The sequence below is a fragment of the Ambystoma mexicanum genome, chromosome 6q (genome assembly GCF_040938575.1).
Source record: "Ambystoma mexicanum isolate Mex_15411 chromosome 6q, UKY_AmexF1_1, whole genome shotgun sequence".
NCBI classification, from domain to species: domain Eukaryota; kingdom Metazoa; phylum Chordata; class Amphibia; order Caudata; family Ambystomatidae; genus Ambystoma; species Ambystoma mexicanum.
The window spans coordinates 1537278690-1537296209 of NC_090937.1; positions in this window are offsets into that span (position 1 = coordinate 1537278690).

The window sequence follows — 17520 nt, forward strand, 5'->3', positions numbered from 1 at the left end:
TGGGGTGCGGTGCGTGTGTCTTGCAGGCGTTGGGGTTCAAACGCTATTACTTCACAGCGGGTGGGTGTTGGCTACGCGTTCTTCTACACGCAAGGCAGACAGTGAGTGGTACACCTGCGAGCCCCTGAAATACACGTACCCCGCTCCCCCAGACCCGATCGCGTATACATACACCCGCGAGCCCCTGAAATACACGTACCCCGCTCCCCCAGGCCCGATCGCGTGTAAAACACCCGCGAGCCCCTGAAATACACGTACCCCGCTTCCCCAGGCCCGATCGCGTGTGAAAACACCCGCAAGCCCCTGAAATACACGTACCCCGCTCCCCCAGGCCCGATCGCGTGTAAAAACACCCGCGAGCCCCTGAAATACAGGCGCCCAGGCCAATCACGTGTGAGAAACTTGTGGAACTTCCCGTGCACCCCTGAAATACCTGCACGCAGCCCAATCGCGTGTAAAACTTCTCGCTCACCTCTGATATATACGCACACGCTCCCCCAGGCTAGATCGCGTGTGGAACTTCTCGCGCACCTCTGAAATACACGCGTCCAGGCCAATCGCGTGTGGAACTTCTTGCGCACCTCTGAAATACACGCGCCCAGGCCAATCGCGTGTGGAACTTCTCGCACACCTCTGAAATACACGCGCCCAGGCCAATCACGTGTGGAACTTCTCGCGCACCTCTGAAATACACGCGCCCAGGCCAAACGCGTGTGGAACTTCTCACGCAACTCTGAAATACACGCACACGCTCCCCCAGGCCCGATCGCATGTGGGACTTCTCGCGCACCCCTGAAATACACGCGCACAGGCCAATCGCGTGTGAAACTTCTCGCGCACCTCTGGAATACACGCGCCCAGGCCATTCGCGTGTGGAACTTCTCGCGCACCTCTGTAATACACGCACACGCTCCCCCAGGCCCGATCGCGTGTGGGCCTTCTCGCGCATGTAGGACTTTGGCGCACATTTTTTTCCTGCGCAGGGACGCTACCGCCTGCTTTCGTGTGGTGGACATGTATGGGCCTGTGCGCGTCTTTGGCCGTGCGCTGTTTTTCCCGATTCGATTCCATGAATACGTGTTGTAGGCGAGCGTGTGGGCGTTCTGCGCACTTGCCTCCTGTACTTCCCCCGTGACGCCCACATTTTCACAAGTTGTTCCCCATTCTGCGTGTGACGCCCCGTGTTACGCCTACTTTTGTTATGTGTGCCGCGCTATGTGCAAATTCGCTGTGGCCTTATCGCACAGCGTTTGATGACCTGTGCGCCAGCGTGCGCCAACATGCGCCGCGCACTTTTTCAGCGCACATCCCACATTTTGCGCGTGCACGGACTTCCATGAATTGATGTGCGATGTTTTCTGTGCGATAATCGCTCTTGCACTGCGATTTTCGCTATTTCACTGCGAATCGCACGTTTTCGCATGCGTGCGCCATTTTTTCGGCGCACATTAATTCCATGAATCGGCCAATTCGTTTTGCAACACACATACAGATGAGATGCAGTGCTTTGTAATTCTGATTCAACATGAATGGGGATCAATGGGAAATTTTGTTTTGCAACAAACATACCGATGAATGGGGATGAATGGAAAATGTAATTTTGCACCCACAACACTGACTATACAGGTGGTGTTTTATGGATTACTTCTTTTTGGATTCAGGACCCTCCCCTTCTGTACAGAAGTCAAAGGTTTCAGAAAACAGTTAAACCAAGTCTTTATGGATTATAGCGGCTCTAACACACTGGGCATTGTTAGTTTTGAATTCTAACAAAACTCATCCCGTGAGTTTCTATATGGGAATTAAATGATTTACTTTAATCAAATTTGCTAAGGGTCTGCACAGTGTCTCCTCATTCCCCCACAATTTAATGGAAAGTATTAAGGCAGGCAGTTCCCAACACAATTCAATTTCAACAGAGAGGGTCATTTTTTATGGGGAAATAATTTGAAAGAGATTGAATAAATTGTGCGCAGACCTACTCAGTTTCACCCCGCTCCCTTTTACCCACTAATGGAAAGGGATAAAGGCAGATGGCTCCCCACGCAGTTGAAGAATTTGGGATATATACTTACATGGAAGCTCTGTGCTCTATTCTCAGGAGGCCAGCCAGATTTGTAGGACCCTCTTTTGATAGGCAGCTCACACCAGGCCTCTCCAACAGCAAGTTTACCCCAGATCGGCCTCTCTCAGATAGGGCTCCCACATTCACAGGCAAGGTTTACCTTGTTTTTCTTGGTAGCTCTCCTTGACTCCCTGCTAGTTGTTCCTCGCTAGAGTCCAGCAGCAGGTTATCTCCCAGAATAAAGTGAAAATAATCTCCATGTTCTGATGCAAACATGCCCTCATATAGCGCTGATGACACTCCAATGTTGTCATAATTCTCACAGTCAGGATTGGCTAGCACTCTCCCTTCACCTCCCACCAAGACACCCACTGGCTGCTGATAGGTTCAGACGTTGGGAAATATGTATGATGTAGGCTGAGGAAGGAGAAAGATTTGTCATACCAAAGTGACATATGGGTTTTACATTGTGTGTTCGGAAAAATCTCGAAATGTGCTAACTCCCTTAATCTTTCAGATAACCACATGAATATATATTTTTCTGGATTCTACATTATTCCTGGGTGGAGGCACTGTTTTTCATGGTTTGCTACTGGTTTGCTACTGCGTCAAAATAGTTACAACTCTGACACTTCTAACAGTGATTTCACTGTCTATTACTCTATCAATATTTCCAATTCCACAGATTTATGAAATAGCAGAAACATAATTGTGATCATAACTTAAGTTATGTACATCACAGAAATTTTGTTTTACATGTTCCCAATGGACTTTTCATCCTCTTTAATATGAACCCGGGTGGGCTCGATAGGACACACAATGCCCTTTTTATTTAGGAAAGTGTTAAATGTTTAATCAATGGCATAACATGGCTCCCAGTTTCACATTCAGATCAAACCCAAGCAGTTTCCATTTCTCTTAAAACATGTGAACAGCCATCTGGTTTATCCATGTTTATCTTAACTTTTTCCTCCTTGGCTTGAAAGGGTCCTAGCTTGGAGCCTAATGCAGCTTATGGGAAGGCCTCCTGACCTTAAGGTCACTTCTGCAGGACATGCTATCAGCAACTCCAATAATTTCAATCTGCTTCTTTGTATATCTTAGCCTTTAAATTGATAAAGGGTCTTTGTTCAGAGCTAATGCACCATTATTGGGGACCTGACCGTAAAGGTCATTTCTGTTGGTTGTGTTATCAGCAACTAACCACAATTCCAATCTCTTTCTCTGTTTATTTAAGCATTTACTTGAAACCAGCCCTGCATTCCTGGTATGTATCAATCAAAGGACTGCAAGGTCAAGATCCAGATGCGATATTCAGCTCACAGTTCAGTGGTGGATTTCTGCTGAGAGAGAACAACAAGTTGCAGTTTACCATTCTGAAAGGCTGGCATATTACATTTACCCACTGTGTTCCTGTAACTTTCAATGCTGCACCATGGCCTGTTGTTGACAATATAAACTTTTCTTTATACAATATTAGAACAGAGGTCAATGAAACAATCTCCTGTGTACAAAATAGGCCATAGTTAGCACAGGGTATCACTGTTCCTTTATGAAGCGAAATAGCCCTTTCTCTTACAAATGTCATTTTGATGGGCTGAAATCAAGTCTCTTATTACTGGTTAAAAACAGTCTGCCATTCAACTTTAATTCTGAATTGAAAAGGCATTAATCCTCCTTTTTAGCATCCAAATGCACAACTATTTCTTTTCATCCCATGTGCACTGCTGCAGTTTTGAAATCTGTCAGGGCCTCATTACAACTCAGGCGTTAAGGGTTAACGCCGTTGTTAACCCTTAACGCCTGATTCCAATTTTAACGGCTGCTTTTAGCAGGCGCTAAAATCCATGGCGCTAAACCGCCTTGGTGCTAATTACGGCACCATAATTTACGGTGCTGTAATTAGCGCCTTCCCCACTCCCATTATGCCCTATGGGGCAAAAATGGGAATGGGGAAGGGTAAATGGGAAATGGGGATTTACCGCCCCACTCACCTTGGAATAGGGTGGTAAATCCGCCATCCACCATGGTGTAAACATAGTTTACACCATGGTGGTAAAGTTGGTGTACTTACCACCTGGGTCGTAATGACCCCACATGTGTAATGTATTTCTTTGATATAAAAGTTGAAACGACATGAGTATCCCTTCAGTATTGTCGACGCATAGGTCATTATTTGCCATGGAAAACCAATGTCCCATTTAATACACCAAGTAGGCCTTTTCATTTAAATGTCAGTTCATTTGTGAAAAGTAAGTGTCTTTTTCCACTTGCGCATTTGTCCATTTTATTAGAATTTAACTAGGCCCATTTCTTTCCATGCCACTAGGCCTTAAGTCAGAAAAAGAAGTGTTTTTGACTGGCCTGCATTTTCCAATGGATAGCACCAGCCAGTCTCACTCTTAAATCCTGGCCTGGGCTGGCCTTTTTATTTCTGACATTCAGAGGCTATATTTTACCCCACCGATTCTAAGGGCAACGTTGATCACCTTAATGGTAGCCGTTTCTGTGCTGCATCTGGGTCTGAATCCAGATTGGTAGGACTGGAAGACGTTATTGGCTTCGACGTGTTGGAGGAGTTGTTCAGCTCCCTTGCATATATTTGTCTACCAGCAACCATGTGGTTGCAGGGAGAGATTTTCACTGAGACAGGCCTTTAAAGGATGTGTTGTGGTTCAATGCTTATATAAAATAATCATCCCTGTTTGGGGGATATAAATGCAAGTGTTTAATCTGAGTCTGTCACACAGAAAGAACACATATATTGCACCCGTTCCTGCAGGCACAGGGGGATAATCCTCATTTAAGCACCTTTTTACAAGGCATCCTAATTGTGAATTTGAGATGTGCTTTAAAATGAGCAGAAACAACCCTTGATATGGGCATATGTGCAAAGGGATGAAATTTAGCATCTGAATGAGCGCCTCTAAGATGACTAAGATTTTTAGAATGACTGTCTGATTATGATGTGGTATTTTGACAACTTCATTATTTTAACTCTCATTCAGTAGTTGCCACACAGCAAGCAACACATTTTCTCACTAGCCACAGTCTCTTCAGCCAGGTCTGGCTCATTATTATTATTATAACATCTTTCCATTGATCCCAATGACGTACTTGTCACCTTAGATGTCGAATCATAAGCCACATAGAACTATTATCGTGAACTCAGACCTCCTGCAACCATCCTCTGTGACCGCCTTCCAGATTGGAACATGATGACTAGTCTCCCATAGCATACCAGTTCAAGCTATCACCGTAGTCACCTGGCACTACGTTCATAATTCGTAGCCAGAGCACCTTTTTGAGTACCAACTGCCACACTATGTCTGCAATGGTGTATTGTTGCCCACACTGTATCATAGCCATTCAAACCCTTATGCCAGTTGTAGATGCTTGTTAGATAGACTATCTACACTGCGCTTTCAACCCTATTGTATTCAAACACCTAAACGCATACTATAACTCTCTGTGGCATTGATTGCCAGTCGATGCTTGCATGTGCATATTGTTGCCAGCCTGTACTGTTGTACAATATTGCTGCCAATTGAACCCACACGCTAGTTGCATTCGCTTATTTTATCAACTGCATACACTGTTTTGTCTCGCCAAATTTGGGCATTTTCCTTGCGCATTTTGAACTGTTGCCCCTTGGGCTCCTATTGCTAAAACTGAATCTAGGAGATCCATTGCCTTTCTGATTCCCATTGCTAAAACTGAATCTAGGTGTTCCAGTGTCTGTGCATATTGTATTGCTGCGTCTTGACTCTGAAGCTAGGTGATCCATTGCCTTTCTGATTCCCATTGCTAAAATTGAATCTAGGTGATCCTGTGTCTGTGCATATTGTATTTCTGCATCTTGACTCCCATTGCTAATACTGAATCTAGGTGATCCATTGCCTAAAATTGAATCTAGGTGTTCCAGTGTCCTCTCAGCGGCCTTCGACCTTGTGGATCATGGCGTCCTATGCCACCACCTCACCACCACGGCCAAATTCTCCCCAGAGGCTACAGCATGGATCACCTCCTTCCTACAAGACAGAACCATGCAAGTATTCTCCGATTTAGCCGCCTCATCACCAACCATTATACTCTGTGGGGTGCCCCAAGGCTCCTGCCTCTCCCCCACGCTATACAACATTTTTAAACGCCCCCTCTTCCTCATCCTCGACGCCATGGGCATCTCATACACCAACTACGCCGACGACACACAAATCCTCATCACTCTCACAGGCAACTACAACACTGACTCCCTGGCCCTCAACAACCTTTACAATACCATCCAAGCCTGGATGGCAGACAACGGTCTATGCCTCAACTCTAACAAGACGGAACTCCTACTGGTAGGCTCTCCCGACACCCTAAAGAATCTAGATGCCCAATTCAGTCACTTCACCATTGATTCCATTAAAATTCCAGTCTCCGAATCTGTCAAAACCCTGGGAGTTTATCCGGATTCTAGCCTATCCATGGACAGACAAATCAATGCAATTGCCTCTGCAGCGGCATATCATGCCAAACTTATCAATGCAGTCAGACCATTTCTCTCCAAAGAGAACTGCACTAACATAGCCAGAGCCATCACCGGCTCTAGGCTAGACTACTGTAAAGTACTCTTTCTAGGAACCTCTAAAAAAAACCTAGAGAGACTACAAGTAATACAGAACAACGCGCTCCGGGCAGCCCAAGGTATTGCAAAAAGAGAACACATCTCTGAGGCCAGAAAACTAGCCCACTGGCTCCCAATAAAAGAAAGGATATTATTCAAAGCCCTGACGTTGACCCACAAGTGCATCCACCTCACTACGCCTGCATACCTCTCACAAAGGATACACCCTGTCTCCTCCACCAGGCCAAGCAGATCACCCTACACCAACATGCTCTCAGTGCCTCTAGTAAAAAAAGTAAAAGCGGGCGGATCCAGCTTCCCTTACCTGGCGCCCACGCACTGGAATGCCCTACCACACACTATCCGTGGAGAGGCCTCCCTCACCACCTTCCGCAAAACGCTGAAGACTACCCTGTTCACTTAAGGCTAGACATACTAGCAGGATTACCCCATGTATATTGTATCATATGATCAAAAGCAATACTTGTAACAACAGTACGTCATCCTGCAACATTTACAATGTGTCAACATCCGCTATCTTACCTGTACCATGTAACTAAGTTCATTGCAAGTAACAGCGCCTCAATGCCCCTGGGCTGCTTGTGCGCTATATAAATGTAAATAAATAAATAAATAAATAAAATAAATATTGTATTGCTGCATCTTGACTCCCATTGCTAATACTGAATTTAGGTGATCTATTGCCTTTCTGATTCCCAATACTAAAATTGAATCTAGGTGTTCCAGTGTCGGTGCATATTGTATTGCTGCATCTTGACTCCCATTGCTAATACTGAATTTAGGTGATCTATTGCCTTTCTGATTCCCAATACTAAAAGTGAATCTAGGTGATCCACTGTCTGTGCATCCTGAACTGCTGCTTCTCTGGATCACACTGTTAAGTACTACCTTTCATGTGCGGTATTTGTTTAATTCTACCACATAGCACTAGGCTCCCATGCCTCCTACTGTATCAGAACTGCTAAAGATAAGTTGCCACGCATGCTAATTGCCGGTAGCCACACTGCACAACCTAACTAGCTCCGCGCACATAATGTATCTCCCACTGCATTACACTGTTCTACTAAGATCACTTCTCTATATTATTAGATTACAGTATCTTACTATGTTACCCAACTCACCTCTACTCGTGCCAGCACATAACCCCCTTAAACAGATTGACATGTTCACTATACCCTATACTGTACTACAGAGAAACCTTAAATTACGTGCTAGACTCCCAAGACTCTATGACCCTTCAACTAAATCAGAGCAAAGCAATGTCACTATTAATCCTTGCTACGCTAGTAACTCCCAGCACCCCCTCCAACTTAACAGTAGACTCTTCCGAGAGCCTATCCTCGACCAGAAAGGCACTCATAAAATTCAGCCACTACTCTTGAAACCAGCACAGTGTGTGACAAAGGGTGCACTTATAAATGCCGGCTCTATGGTAGCCCATGCAACTGATATAGCCGAATTACTGCACAATGAAGATCTAGACTTCCTAGCAGGGACCGAATACTGGCTCCGCCCAGCAGCCGGTCCAGCAATTATGCTAGCCCTCCCAGATGACTATACCCTATTAAGACTTCATTGTACCACTTCTCGAGGTGGAGGTCTTGCCATAATAGCTAAATCTAAACTAACTCTGAAAATCTCTCCTCCCCGCAATACAGGATCATGTGAACCCCTTACTGCTAAGTTAACCTTATCCAATACACATTCTGTATCTATTCACCTTATATACCGGCCTCCCGGCCCTTTAGGATCCTTTGAAGAGGACCTAACTAACATCCTATCAAATAATCTCAAGAATTCCTCCCAAAGTATCTTATTAGGAGACTTTAACCTTGGTCTCAGTGACCCTTCAGATGTTAACGCCACCCTTATCAACAACACCTTAGAGGAATTAGGCTTTACCCAGAAGATTACAGCTGCCACCCACAATAAAGGCAGAACTCTTGACTGGTCAGCTGTGCATAATTGCCCTATTTTGGTTTCCTCTATAACGCCCCAGTCCTGGTCTGAACATTACCTGATCTCGTTCTCTTTAGAGGCTACACTATCGCTACCTGACAGTATAGCTCGAGCTGTCCCGACTAGAAATAAAAGAAACGTCACACCTGAAAACCTTATCCCCCTGATCCTACCCACTCTCAATGCCATTCCGGAACACACAGATCCTTCCACTATGGTAAACTTGTATAAGAAAGTAATGCTATCCTCTCTTGATGACATAGCACCCATGAAGATGAGAAAGAGTAAACCTCGCAAAATATGAATACCTGGTTCTCATCTTAAGGCTCTCAGACAGGAGAAACGATGCTGTGAAAAAATCTGGAGGTCAGATCCTTCAGAAAACAATAAGAAAAACCTGAGCATACTAGCCTCCCAGTAGAAAAAATAAATTATTCTGGCTAAACAAACCTCCTATAATCTCCGAATTTCACAAGCCAAATCTAACACCAAAGAGCTTTTCGCAATTCTGAAAGAGGTAGAATCCCCTTTAGGGACGCCTGACCCCTGCATCAAGGACATAAATTGGTGCACAGGTATACAACACGCTCTAGCGGATAAAATTACCTCCTTGCAAACTAAGATTAGTATAAAAAAAGACTCCCTTCTCTCCACCTCCAAACCTAGTATTACTAGCTCCTCGTTAACACAACCCAACCTGACGCCTCCTCCTGTGCTGAGTCCCCACTTCAACTTCCGCAAAGTATCCACCAAAGATGTTAAAAATGTCATTCTTATGCTCAAACCTTCGAATTGTCATGGAGACCTATGCCCTGCTCATTTGATAAAAAGATGCAGCGCGCGGACTGGCACCATTTATCACCAAACTAATAAATGCATCCTTTACATCAGGTACCATACCTAACAATCTGAAACAATCCTGGGTCCTCCCACTCCTTAAAAAACCAAATCTAGATCCTTCCACCCCCACAAACTACCGTACCATCACTACAGTACCGTTCCTGCTCAAAATCCTAGATAAAATAGCTTACCAACAAATCCAACACTATGTGAAATACTATCACCTTCTAGGAGTCCGACAATCAGGCTTCAGACCCCAGCATGGAACTGAGACTGCGCTCATAGATCTCAAGGCTCAGATCGATGAGCTGAGAGATGATGATAAAACAGCACTACTGTTGCTTCTTGATCTTTCAGCTGCATTTGATCTGGTCGACCATGAAATCCTCTGCAATCATTTACAATCAGCAGCCCATTTTTCCAAAGAGGCAACCGACTGGATGCAATCTTTTCTTAACAACCGTACCATGCAAGTCTTTTCCCCACTAGCAGCTGCTGACCCAATGCCAATCACCTGCGGCGTGCCTCAGAGCTCTTGTGTCTCTCCTACCTTGTACAACATTTTTACAAAGCCCCTTTTCGATGATCTAGATGGTCTGGGTATCACCTACACAAATTATGCTGATGATACACAGATCCTTATCCCGCTGACGGGGGATTATGATAAGGATTTTGCCTTTGTAAATAGAGTGTACCTCATCATCCAGGCATGGATGGCCTCACACGGTCTATGCCTGAATGATGACAAAACAGAACTCCTCATTTTAGGTACCACATCTAACCTTAATAAACTAGGCCACAACTACTCCTCCCTTGTGATTGACAACAACACCATTACCGTAGCCAAGGAGGTCAAAACCCTCGTCTTCTATCTACACTCCATACTCACCTTCAAAAAACAAGATAATGCTATGGCATTCGCCACTTCGTATACATGCAAACTTATCAGAGCAGTCAAAACATTCCTTTCTCCTACCAACTGTATCACCATAGCCAGAGCTTCAATCCTTTCCAAGTTGGACTATTATAATGCGCTATCTGCAGGTAGCAACAAATATATCACAAACAAAATCCAAATTCTACAAAACAATGCTTTAAGAGCTGCACTAAACCGCCCAAAAAAAGCCCACATCTCAGAGACTAGAAGATCTGTTAATTGGCTTTCTACGAAAGACAAAATATTCCTTAAATCTGTCTCCCTGACTCCCAAATGCCTCCACCAAGCTGCCCCTCAATACCTGATAATGAGGTTTACCAGACCAGCATCCGGCTACCCTTCTAGAAAGGTCAACTCTAACCTCTTCCTGGTGCCAAGGTTCAAACGCACTATGTCTGGAGGGAACAGCTTCCCCGTGAAAGCAGCACAATTCTGGAATTCCCTACCACCATCCATTAGGGAAGATCTTCCTTACCTTAAATTCAGATCTAATACCATCCTCTGGCTCAAGGAACACGACACCTAACGCTCTTCCTGCCGCGTTATACCTAATTACTGTAAACTGTGTATAACTCTGTACATTTACTGATCGTCTATGTTTAGACTTGTAAATACTGTATATATCCTGTAATTATAATTGGCCGTTTGGTTTTCACAGTTCCTGATGTTTGTCCAACAATGTAACCTCAGCTGGACTCCATCTATTGTGCTCCTGTAACCTAAGCTACACAATCCTCTAGTTTCTTCTGCAACCTGCTACCCCCGGGTTAGGCGCGCACTACAAATAAATAAACAAACAAACAAACATTATACACTAGCATCCCTCAATTTGAATGCCTTGATACCCTGAAAACGTATCTAGACAAAAGATCCTCTGCAAGAGTACCGACAATCTTTCTGCTGGAGTGGATTTAGATCCGATGGAAAGCTGAGGACGTTAGCTACAAGCAGAAGTTAAAACTTTTTTCTATCACAAAAACTGAGGGAGTTACAGATGTTTTAGTAGAGGTTGTTTTTTGGGATAACCGCAAGAATGGAAAACAGAGATGCGCTTTTAAAATGACAAATGGGTTTCTTACACTAGAGGATGACTATGAACAAAACAAATACCACACAGGTATACAGCAACTTGATCAGGGTGACTGCCTGCTAAGGAAACTCATCTTCTTCAGATGAGAAAAGGATCAGGGCAAAAATAGTTTAAACAATAATAGTTCTGGAGGAAAGATAGGATGGTTTGGAGAGAGGTTTCAGACAATGCAAAGATACTCTTAACAATACATGCTCTGAATACAAGATATGATGGGTCTAAGATAGGGATAAGACTATGCAAATTACATATGCTAGTGACACAATTTTTCCTATTTATACTCACTGGACACGTTTTTAAATGGGGCCGTCAGTTCTGGTCAGGATATTGGATCTGGTTTAGGAATGACAGCTTGGCACATCGGACTGGGCAGGGTCAGCAGGGCTCTCTGGTCTAGGCACGACACAGGGCTGGACAGGGTCAGCAATGCACTCTGGTCACAGCACAGGACTGTATCGGGTCTGTCCTTCTTGGTTCTGAGGATATTTATTTTCGGCAGGCAAGCAGTAACAGCACAGCCCGGCTGTATTATGTTGCTTCCCCTTAGGCTTGTGGGGTTCTGTTCTGGAATTTGAGGCCTTGCTGAGAATGGTTCAACTATGCAATAGTCCTTTTTCTTTGCAAAGTTTCTGGAGTCTGGAGCAAGGCAGATGTAGAGTTCAGCAGCAGGGTGCTCCACTAGCATCAGTATAGTGAGTGAATCTGTTTGTCTTTATGTGTGGTGAGCTGTCTCTATTTATGCTATGAAATAACATCATAAAGGGGTGTGTGGGCCGGTTTAACTAAGCTTGCCCCTTTGAACGTTGATTGGGTCAGTCTATACTCTCTGCCTTGATAGGAGGAGAGAAACAGAGTGTCATCTTTATGGTGCAATTTTATGAGGCTGAGAATCCACCCCTCGCCCCTGGAACACAAAATCTACTTTTGGCAAAATACATATTTCCACATGTGCAAACTCCACGAAAATCACATATACAGATTACATATTTTACATAGCAGCTATGTTTCAAAACCCTGCAGCTGTGGGATATTGTCTCCGCTTTTCACAGAATTTTGCCCTTTTCACTATGAACACAATGTCCAAATGTTAAGCAAATTTCTACAAGTGTGCGTGGTTAGCACGGGAATGAGTGTATAAAGTTTCACAATTCTAGCGAAAATACATTTTGCATGAAATCAAATTCCTTGCCATTTCTGTCCAGAACATTTCACATAGTTATGGCACCTCTTCACCTGGGCTGCCAGAAATTAAATTAACAACTCTGTTATTTTTATATTTTTCACAATTTTAAATAGAAAGTTATTAGTCTTTTTAAAATGTGTTCTTTGACTTAGTTAAGCAACAACTGGTTGTTTGGCTCCACCCCCTGTTCTCTCCCTGGAAGCCCAGGAGCCTTCCCCCATGTTTGTTCCTTGCAGAGGCCATTTACGACTGTCTTCACACTTCGAATTTCCTGAGCTGCAGTTAATCATTGTTCCTTTTGCCTCTGTAGACCAGGTTCTTTCTTACCCTGTAATTAACACTTCTCCCTGCTGGGGGGAAAGACCTTCCTTCTGTGAGAAAAACCTGTTAATCAAGTTCTGCAGCTTCAGCCAGATTTAAATGTATTGTTAAATTATGTGGCCTTTTCCTTAGCACAAAACAAACTTGTATCAAATACAGTTAGAATTCTCATTCAAGATTTTAAACCATGGGATCAAACAAGTACAAAATGGGTTCCTATCAGTAACAGGCCTCTTAGATTGCAATCATTTGATTTTCAGTTTATAAATATTAAAGTTTAATCAGGCAGGTCCCTGAGCTCTCTGCTGCACAGAGATTTTTGATAGATCCACAGACAAGCCACTTTTGCTGTGGAAATCTTTTATGCTCTCAGATTTTCAGGACCTTGTAAATTCACAATGGTTTCTTAATCTAAGTGAATTGTAGCACCTAGCAAGAATTTTGAATATTTGAAGGTGTTCTGTACCGGCATTCTGAAGTTTCAGCAACAAAGAAAAAGTGATTTCAAGCAATCTTGGGAGTTTCATTTAGCAAAGCACTGCTTTTTCCTTCTGCACTCCACTTTCAATTGTTGTGGAGCCCAGTGACACATTTCAGTAGTGAGAGCTCTGTTCCACCACTGACAACATGCGTGGAAGATTGGGCAGCCATCTTTTTGTGTGTGGAAAAGTGGGACTTCCAGAGGATTTGGCGCGCACACGGGTTTTGCAGCCATTTTGCTATTTCTGGCACCATCATAACAGAGTGATGCAGCATAGCAGAGCAGTATTGGGTCAATACATCCCACAGAGTCCCCCTCCCGACTTGAGTTTGACTGCCCGTCAAGGGGAAGTCGGGAGATTGGGATGTTCTTTTTTCGTTGGTCCATGTGGCGAAAGTCAGCTGCTTCTCCTGTCAGTCCTGGAGGGACACGCTCTCCTCACGGGTTCTGGTTGGGAGTATGGAGCGACAGAACAGATGAGACAGAACAGAGCATGGTTATGGACATTTCCGCACTACTACACCCCGAGGGTGTAGTGGGGCAGATGCATACATTGAATACAATTTACAATATTCCCCGCTTGTTTTTACTAATGGTTTTAACAGGTGGATTCTTCTAGGGATGCGGTTTTTCCCCCTCTGGGTTTCCAGTTGGCTCCTCTATTTGCCACGAAGTATGCCTGGGATGGCAACTCTTCAGCTGGTTTATGTGGACCCATTTGTCTTCCCCTTCTGCCAAACTGCCCTTGAAGATGCGGATTCTGTAGGTGACTGGTGAGATTCTGTCCACAATTTCAAAAGGACCCTGACAACTTGGAAGGAATTTGAGCTCTTTGGCCTGGTTCCTTTGTAAATTGTACAAGTAGACCCGGTCTCCTACTTGGTATACGTTTTTAGTTGTCTTAAGATCATAGTGGGTCTTTATACTGTCTGCAGATCTTTCTACATTTTGCTGAGCATAGGCGAAAGCCTGTTTAAGGTGTTTTCTCAGATTCTCAACATACTCATGAGTTGTGGAGGCATTTATCAAGGTCTGCTCTTGGGTTCTGTAGAGCAGATGCTGGAGTAGCACCATCCTTCATCCAGTCATCAGCTCAAATGGAGACATTTTTGTTGCGGAAGAAGGGGTAGATCTGATGGCCATCATGACAAGGGGTAATCGAATGTCCCAACCTGGCCCAGAATCTGCCACAAACTTTTTTAATATGCTCACAATAGTTTTATTGTATCTCTCAACTCTACCACTAGAGGACTGCCGGTAGGCAATGTGTAGTTTCCTTTTGACCCCAAGTATCTCCCATATCTTTGTCATCAAATTGCTAGTGAAGTGACTACCTCGGTCTGACTCAATCCTTTGGGGTAGTCATACACGCGAGAAGATATGGTTGATCATCAGGGCAGCTGCTGTTTCTGCCTTGCAATTTGGGACAGGAAGACATTCCACAAATTTAGTGAACAAGCATGTTACGGTCAACATGTACTTGCTCCCCCTAGAGTAGCGAATCAAGGGCCCGATAAAATCGACTTGTAAATCTGACCAAGGCAGTGTCATCCCCCTCTTTTGGAAGGGAGCACAGTGTGGGTGATGTTGGCTGAAATTGTGCACACACAAGACACCTCTTCAAGTATTGGTCAAGGTACTGCCCCATGTGTGGCCAGTATGCAACCTCTCGCAAGATTTCTAATGTCGTATGAAATCCCTGATGACCGGCTGTGGCCGCATCATGGGCGTGACTAAGCATCAGGCTTCGGAATGAGGTAGGGACCACCCACTGGTCATGGCCAGCTATGTATCTCCTCACCAACAAACCATCTTGGATTCGGTAAGTTTTTGGACATTTCATCAACACTCTGAGGTCCTCTTTCCCAATGTAATCAGTATTCGTCAGGGGAAAGTTCTCAGGGTCCCAAGGTGTTGATAAAACTTAAAAATTATTGGATCCCTCTTTTGAGCCATAATCAAAGCATCTGCGGTATCCTTACTCCATTGTACATTTGAGAGTTCATTGTGAGCATTTGTCTGGGACCTAGTGTTAGCAGTGACCTGGATTTCCCCCAAGAGGGACTCGATTCTCAAGTAGATCCCCTTGGATGGCTCTGGTTTTGGCCAGCTGATCAGCTAGTTCATTTCCAGTTTTGTCTGGTCCCTCTATTTTAGAATGACCCTTGATCTTTTTCCAGTAGATGGTCATCCCATTCGAGGTGACCAGATTATCAATATTTTGTATCAATTTTCCATGTTTTAAAGGTTTATTATTAGCACATAGCATGCCTCTGGTTTTCCAGTTAACCAGGTGCTCCACGAACTTGTTCCGTAATAATCTGAATCTGTGATTATGACCAGTTCGTGGAGTTGGTATTGGACAGCAGTGAGGATGGCTTGATGCACAGCCATCAGCTCTGCCACTTGACTACTTCGAGGACTGATTTTGAACCCAGTGGAGGGTTCTAGGGCATCATTCAACCATGCATTCCCTACGCCGACCACAAGCTCCTTTTCCCCATTGTTGTCAACATGTGGATGGGTAGGAGCACCCATCCACATAGACAGTGGCATTCCCTCACACTGGTCTTCTTCATAGACTTTGTGTGGGGAATTAAGGTAGGCCTCCATGTTGTCTTTGATTTTAAGACTTTCGTCCTCGAGACAGTTTTCTCTGGCACAATCATGCAAGTCAGCCAGACCCTGCACGAGGGGACTCTTCTTGTTTTGGCCGTATCTGACCTCCACAGGAAAGTCTTGCATTGACAGGATCCAGGAAGTAATTCAGGAATTACTCACATTTCCAGCCCGGATTCTGTCACTTTGAAGATATTGCAAAGGTTGTTGTGGAGTCTCCAGTATGATGTGTTCCCCCTGGATAAACGGGCGGTAATTCTTCAATGCCCACACCATTGCCAGGAGTGCCTTATCACAATCATTGAATTTTTCATCCACAGAGGATAAAGTTTTGCTCGCATAGGAGATTACTTTATTGACCTTGTCATGCTTTTGATATAATACTGCAGTCAAGCATGTATTTGAGAACCCTGTCTCCAAGAAGAACTCCTTGTTTGACAGGGTAAGCTAGGCAAGGCGCTTGTGAGAGGCTTCTTTTGAGTTGTCTTACTGCCTTGGCTTGTTCTGGACCCCACTCCCACTTGACCCCACCTTCAAAAGATGGATCAGGGGTCTTGTGATAAGGAGGCTCCTTAGTTCCCGCAGAGTGTTGGGGTCTTTTATTTTCTGGAGGACTTCTACTTTCTTTTCCTGGGGACAGAGACCCTGAGGAGATATCTCATGCCCCAAGAAATTGACACAGATTCTGCACCACTGTGACTTTTGGAAAGAAAGTTTTGCTCCGGCAGCCCTCAACTGTGGCAGAACATAACAGATCTACGCTATGCATTCCTCCACAGTTGAGCTTTTGACTAGAATAATCGTCTACATAGGCCAGGTTACCACTTTCACCCAAGTCGGGCATGGCCTTATGCAGAAAGATGTTAAATTCATTGCCAGAGTTGATGTACCCGAAGGGAGTCCGGGTCCAAGTGTACTACTGCCCCTGAAGGTAAAGGCCAGCTTGCATTAGTCCTCCCTACTGACAGGTACAGTCCAGTACCCATTGGTCAGGTCAATTGCAGTGAATACCTGTGACCCTTGGATGTGGGCCAGCCTTTGGTCAATGTATGGAAGAGGCCATCAGGAAGTATGGACCCATTTGTTGAGCTCCCTTAGGTCAGCACAGAGTCTACACTGGCCGTTTGGTTTCGAAATCCCTAGCACCGGATTATTGAAGGTGCTGTGGACTGGACGAATTATCCCATGGGATTCAAGGTTCTTAATAATTTCAGTAAGGGACTCCATTGATGCGAGAGGCAAGCGATATTGCTTCTCAAACACTGGAGTCATGCCAGGGTCCATGGGAATTCTTGTTGTGGGGCTGTCGGTGCGACCACAGTCATATGAGTCCACTGCAAAGAGATCTTGAAAATCTAAGAAAACTTGTTTCAATTGTTGCTTTTTCTCCAGAGT